Source organism: Triticum aestivum, chromosome 1A, assembly GCF_018294505.1.
Source record: "Triticum aestivum cultivar Chinese Spring chromosome 1A, IWGSC CS RefSeq v2.1, whole genome shotgun sequence".
In the NCBI taxonomy this organism is placed as follows: domain Eukaryota; kingdom Viridiplantae; phylum Streptophyta; class Magnoliopsida; order Poales; family Poaceae; genus Triticum; species Triticum aestivum.
The window spans coordinates 320,733,578-320,740,892 of record NC_057794.1 but is presented as its reverse complement, the minus strand read 5'-3'; positions in this window follow the sequence as shown (position 1 = coordinate 320,740,892).

The window sequence follows — 7,315 nt, the reverse complement described above, 5'->3', positions numbered from 1 at the left end:
GAGGAATCCCGAAGATTCCGCTAAGTCATCGAGTGGTTGACTAGTCTCGCGCTTTATCATGACAGTCAGTTTTCGGCTTTCTCTACTAAGGTGCTCATCCGGATGAACCAGGGCACAATCGCAGTAGTTCTCCCGGTGCCGCCTTAGCCGATAGAGCAGAACATAAGGTAGCAAAACACGGGAGCCGGGCAAACCCAACATTTGACCAAAGACATGACTCGAAGTTGATGCATATAAGTCCAAACTCGCGACGCCGAACACTCCCTAAGGTATTCGGTCTTTATAACATATGTCGGGTTGAACAATGCCCTTAATAACAAACCCCGAGTGTCCAGGTACGTGCAATATTCTGACGTGGCGAAATGCCAATAACGTCAGCATCCTTCTCGATTATAGTGAGTATCCGGAGGATGTGAACAACAAGAGACAGTAAAAAAGGTTTACGCAGGGTCTTAATCTGAAAAGAAACCTTTGAGCGGGTCCCTGCTGCACGTCTGTGCCTGTGTCTCCGTTGTGTCGTGTCTTGGACGGGTGTAGCACGATTGTTATCTGTAAAAGAGAAGAACTTAGGTGAAAGTTGTCGTGCCAAAAAAATTGGTTATTCTCGATAAACCATTAAAATTCAAGACAAGTCAAGTCGAGCCGAACTAGCCCTGATTACACGCGGGAAGCCCCTGGTACCGTCTATGAGAGTTTAACCATCAAACCAATCTCAGGTGTATCTAGTGATGCGTCGGACTCGTCTAACCGTGTCCGTGGTCTTGACGACCTGTCATTTGTTCTGGTTGGTGAGGCCGTCTAGTGCTTGGCTGTTAAAGCCGCCGCACGTTCTTCCGCGCGTAGAGAACACTCAATATTTCCACTAACTATGTTGGTGCCACGTGGACCAGGCATCTTAAGCTTAAGAGAAGCATAATGTGGCACCGCATTAAAACGAGCGAAAGTTGTTCTTCCGAGTAGTGCTTGATAGCCGCTTCAGAATGGAGCAATGTCGAAGTCTAACTTTTCACTTCGGTAGTGGTCGGATGAACCGAATACAACCTCTAGTATTAGAGAGCCCATGGAGCGGGCCTCTGGGCCTGGTGTTACTCCCTTGAAGGTAGTATTATTGTGGCTGATTTTTGTCGGGTCTATCCCCATTTTGTGGACTGTGTCCTGATATATCAGATTTAGACCACTGCCGCCGTCCATAAGGACTCGTGTGAGATGGTATCCGTTTATTATTGGGTCTAACACCAAGGCAGCCAATCCTTCATGCCGGATGCTTGTCGGGTGATCCCTGCGATCAAAAGTGATCGGGCAGGCCCACCAGGGGTTAAACTTAGGGGTGACGGGCTCTACGGCGCGTATATCTCAGAGTGCATGTTTGCTTCTCCTCTTCGTCACGTGGATCATGTTTACTGTCTTAACCTCTGGTGGGAATTTTTTCTGTCCTCCAGTGCTTTGCTGGCGAGGTTCGTCCTCGTCTTCGCTTGGTGTCTCCCTCCCCTTGTGTTCGGCGTTTAGCTTACCGGCCTACTTGAAGACCCAGCATTCTCTGTGGGTGTGATTTGCAGGTTTATCGAGGGTGCCATGAATCTCACATAGTTTGTCTAGAATCTTGTTTAGGCCGGACGGTCCATCTCTGCTGCCTTTGAAAGGCTCTTTCCGCTGACCTGGTCGAGAGCCCCTGAATCCGGCATTTACCGCCGTATTATCTGGGCTATCTTCTTTATTTCGACGCTTGTTTTTACTGCGTCGTGGTTTTCCATTGCCATCCCTGACTTCGGATGTGCTTTGGTCGTTGGTGCTACTGCGGGCTAACCAGCTATCTTCGGCCACGCAAAAGCGGGCCATGAGGCTTGTCAGGGTTGCCATTGTTCTCTGTTTTTCTTGGCCGAGGTGTCTGGCGAGCCATTCGTCTTGGACGTTGTGCTTGAAAGCTGCTAAGGCTTCAGCGTCCGGGCAGTCGATGATTTGGTTCTTCTTAGTGAGAAACCTGTTCCAAAGCTTTCGGGCTGACTCTCCGGGCTGTTGAATTATATGACTTAAATCGTCTGCATCCGGAGGTCGGACATAGGTCCCTTGAAAATTAGCCCGAAAAGCATCCTCGAGCTCCTCCCAACTTCCAATTGAGTTTTCGGGGAGGCTTTTCAGCCAATGCCGAGCTGGTCCTTTGAGCTTGAGGGGCAAGTACTTGATGGCGTGGAGATCGTCTCCACAAGCCATATGGATATGGAGGATAAAGTCCTCAATCCAGACCTCGGGGTCTGTGCTCCCGTCGTATGCCTCTATGTTCACTGGTTTGAATCCTTCTGGAAATTCGTGGCCCAGCACCTCATCGGTGAAACATAAGGGGTGTGCGGCACCCCTGTATTTGGATGTATCATGGCGTTCGGATGGTTGTAGTATTCGGTTTTGATTTTGTGCCGGAGCGCGCTTCCTATATCCATAGATGGATCTGGTCATACTATATTTTTGGCGCAAGTCCTCACGTAGATCGTGTTGGGGAACATAGTAAATTCAAAAAAATTCCTACGCACATGCAAGATCATGGTGATGCATAGCAACGAGAGGGGAGAGTGTTGTCCACGTACCCTCGTAGACCGAAAGCGGAAGCGTTAGCACAACGTGGTTGATGTAGTCGTACGTCTTCACGGCCCGACCGATCAAGCACCGAAACTACGGCACCTCCGAGTTCTAGCACACGTTTAGCTCGATGACGATCCCCGGACTCCGATCCAGCAGAATGTCGGGGAAGAGTTCCGTCAGCACGATGGCGTGGTGACGATCTTGATGTTCTACCGTCGCAGGGCTTCGCCTAAGCACCGCTACATTATTATCGAGGATTATGGTGGAGGGGGGCACCGCACACGGCTAAGAGATCAATGATCAATTGTTGTGTCTATGGGGTGCCCCTGCCCCCGTATATAAAGGAGCAAGGGGGAGGAGGTGCGGCCAGGCAAGGGGGGCACCAGGAGGAGTCCTATTCCCACTAGGAGTAGTACTCCCCCCCTTTTCCATGTTGGACTAGGACTTGGGGGAAGGAGAGAGAGAGGGGAAAGGAAAGGGGGGGGCGCCGCCCCCCTCCTTGTCCAATTCGGACTTGGGGGGAGGGGCGCGCGGCTGCCCCTTGGCCTCCTCTCTACTTCCTCCACTAGGCCCATTAAGGCCCATTAGGTTACCGGGGGGGTCCGGTAACCTCCCGGTACTCCGGTAAAATGCCGATTTCACCCGGAACACTTCCGATGTCCAAACATAGGCTTCCGATATATCAATCTTCATGTCTCGACCATTTCGAGACTCCTCGTCATGTCCGTGATCACATCCGGGACTCCGAACAACCTTCGGTACATCAAAACATATAAACTCATAATGAAACTGTCATCGTAACGTTAAGCGTGCGGACCCTACGGGTTCGAGAACAATGTATACATGACCGAGACACGTCTCCGGTCAATAACCAATAGCGGAACCTGGATGCTCATATTGGCTCCTACATATTCTACGAAGATCTTTATCGGTCAGACCGCATAACAACATACGTTGTTCCCATTGTCATCGGTATGTTACTTGCCCGAGATTCGATCGTCGGTATCTTATTACCTAGTTCAATCTCGTTACCGGCAAGTCTCTTTACTCATTCTGTAATACATCATATTACAACTAACTCATTAGTTGTAATGCTTGCAAGGCTTATGTGATGTGCATTACCGAGAGGGCCCAGAGATACCTCTCCGACAATCGGAGTGACAAATCCTAATCTCGAAATACGCCAACCCAACATGTACCTTTGGAGACACCTGTAGAGCTCCTTTATAATCACCCAGTTACGTTGTGACGTTTGGTAGCACACAAAGTGTTCCTCCGGTAAACGGGAGTTGCATAATCTCATAGTCATAGGAACACGTATAAGTCATGAACAAAGCAATAGCAACATACTAAACGACCGGGTGCTAAGCTAATGGAATGGGTCATGTCAATCACATCATTCTCCTAATGATGTGATCCCATTAATCAAATGACAATATATGTCTATGGTTAGGAAACATAACCATCTTCGATTAACGAGCTAGTCAAGTAGAGGCATACTAGTGACACTCTGTTTGTCTATGTATTCACACATGTATCATGTTTCCGGTTAATACAATTCTAGCATGAATAATAAACATTTATCATGATATAAGGAAATAAATAATAACTTTATTATTGCCTCTAGGGCATATTTCCTTCAGATCGTGTGTTGACTTATTTGCGGCCTTGTTAGCCGCTCTATCACGGTCACAAGGTGGTTGATCCGGCCGGTTGGCCGTTTTATTTTTCGGTTGTGTGGGCTCTAAGGCCTCATCGTCGAATTTAGGTAATAGCTTGTGCTTTGGATAGCTCTTTGTGTGGTAACTTCCACCATACTTTTCTTCGTTGTCGAGCACTTTGTTCCACCTGCTGTTGAGCGTATTTTGTGCGGCCTTAAGCCTTTGCTTCTGCTTCTTCAGACTCCTCGTTGTGGCAATGAGCCTTCTGCGGAGGTTCTCTTGTTCCAAGTGCGTTTCCGGGATGATGTGTGCATCTTCGTCTGGACTGTTTTCCTCCCAGAGGGGGGTTGATGAGGTTTATCCTCGGCATCGCCATGTTCGGACATCGGATCCGTACTATGTTCGCCGTTTGCAGTTTCATCGTGCTCTGCCGCTGGGTCAATGTGGTCGTCGTTTCCTCTGGAGTCGACTGGGGTGTTATTTTCTCTCGCACTGTTATTGCTGTTTTTGTCGAGGCGGGATTTGGAGTGGCGCCTACGCCGATGCTTTGGTTGCTTCTCAAGGGAGCTATCCTTCGCTGCATCCTCCCGTTCCTCGTCATCGTTTTCTTTGGGTGTATCCACCATGTATATGTCATGTGGTGAAGTGGCTGTCCGGCGCTCTGTGGGCACTGGTTCCTGTTCCTCTCCTGCATCGTCGTCCATGCTGTCGATGTCTTCGAAGTCGAAATTGAGCATGTCGGTTAAATCGTCGACAGAGGCTACTAAGTGGGTGGTGGGTGGGCAGCAAATTTCTTTGTCGTCCGCATCCCATCCTAGCCGGACATAGTTCGGCGAATGTTCTCCTGACAAAGAGAGGGACCTTAATGAATTTAGCACATCGCCGAAAGGCGAGTGCTGGAGGATATCCGTGGAGGTAAACTCCATGATCGATCCGATTGGGCACGGATGCAGGCGGTTCGGAGCCCGTGGTTGGGGATGAATCCAATGGTTCGGCAACACGGCTCTCGTAAGGGGTGAAGTCAGTATCCGGCTCTATCGCCACCGAGAGTGCAGCCTCCATGGCGGGATCTATCCACCCGTCCTCGGATGGCGCAATTTGCTCCGGATTGAAGGCCGGAGTAGTTGCAGGTGTGATCTCATGAACACTGTCCGACAGGAGAGCTAAATCATGCTCGTCGTGATCGTGCGGCGCACCTGACATGGGCTCGATGTTGGGGAACATAGTAATTTCAAAAAATTTCCTACGCACACGCAAGATCATGGTGATGCATAGCAACGAGAGGGGGGAGTGTGATCTACATACCCTTGTAGACTGACAGCGGAAGCGTTAGCACAACGCGATTGATGTAGTCGTACGTCTTCACGGCCCGACCGATCAAGCACCGAAACTACGGCACCTCTGAGTTCTAGCACACATTCAGCTCGATGATGATCCCCGAACTCCGATCCAGCAAAGTGTCGGGGAAGAGTTCCGTCAGCACGACAGCGTGGTGACGATCTTGATGTACTACCGTCGCAGGGCTTCGCCTAAGCACCGCTATAATATTATCGAGGATTATGGTGGAAGGGGACACCGCACACGGCTAAGAATATGATCACGTGGATCAACTTGTGTCTAGGGGTGCCCCCTGCCCCCGTATATAAAGGAGCAGGGGAAGGTGCGGCCGGCCAGGAGGAGGGCGCGCCAGGAGGAGTCCTACTCCCACCGGGAGTAGGATCCCCCCTTTCCTAGTTGGAATAGGATTCGGGAGGGGGAAAGAGGAGAGAGAGAGGGAAGGGGGGCGCCGCCCCCCTCTCCTTGTCCTATTCGGACTAGGGGGAGGGGTGCACAGCCCAGCCCTGGCCACCTCTCCTCTCTTCCACTAAGGCCCATATACCTCCCGGGGGGTTTCGGTAACCTCCCGGTACTCCGGTAAAATCCCGATTTCACCTGGAACACTTCCGATATCCAAATATAGGCTTCCAATATATCAATCTTTATGTCTCGACCATTTCGAGACTCCTCGTCATGTCCGTGATCACATCCGGGACTCCGAACAAACTTCGGTACATCAAATGCATAAACTCATAATATAACTATCATCAAAACGTTAAGCGTGCGGACCCTACGGGTTCGAGAACAATGTAGACATGACCGAGACACGTCTCCGATCAATAACCAATAGCGGAACCTGGATGCTCATATTGGCTCCCACATATTCTACGAAGATCTTTATCGGTCAGACCGCATAACGACATACGTTGTTCCCTTTGTCATCGGTATGTTACTTGCCCGAGATTCGATCGTCGGTATCTCAATACCTAGTTCAATCTCGTTACCGGCAAGTCTCTTTACTCGTTTCGTAATACATCATCTTGCAACTAACTCATTAGTTGTAATGCTTGCAAGGCTTATGTGATGTGCATTACCGAGAGGGCCCAGAGATACCTCTCCAACAATCGGAGTGACAAATCCTAATCTCGAAATACGCCAACCCAACATGTACCTTTGGAGACACCTGTAGAGCTCCTTTATAATCACCCAGTTACGTTGTGACGTTTGGTAGCACACAAAGTGTTCCTCCGATAAAAGGGAGTTGCATAATCTCATAGTCATAGGAACACGTATAAGTCCTGAAGAAAGCAATAGCAACATACTAAACGATCGGGTGCTAAGCTAATGGAATGGGTCATGTCAATCACATCATTCTCCTAATGATGTGATCCCATTAATCAAATGACAATATATGTCTATGGTTAGGAAACATAACCATCTTCGATTAACGAGCTAGTCAAGTAGAGGCATACTAGTGACTCTTTGTTTGTCTATGTATTCACACATGTATTATGTTTCCGGTTAATACAATTCTAGCATGAATAATAAACATTTATCATGATATAAGGAAATAAATAAGAACTTTATTATTGCTTCTAGGGCATATTTCCTTCAGTCTCCCACTTGCACTAGAGTCAATAATCTAGTTCACATCGCCATGTGATTCAACACTAATAGTTCACATCACCATGTGATTAACACCCGTAGTTCACATTGTCATGTGACCTATACCCAAAGGGTTAACTAGAGTCAGTAATCTAGTTCAC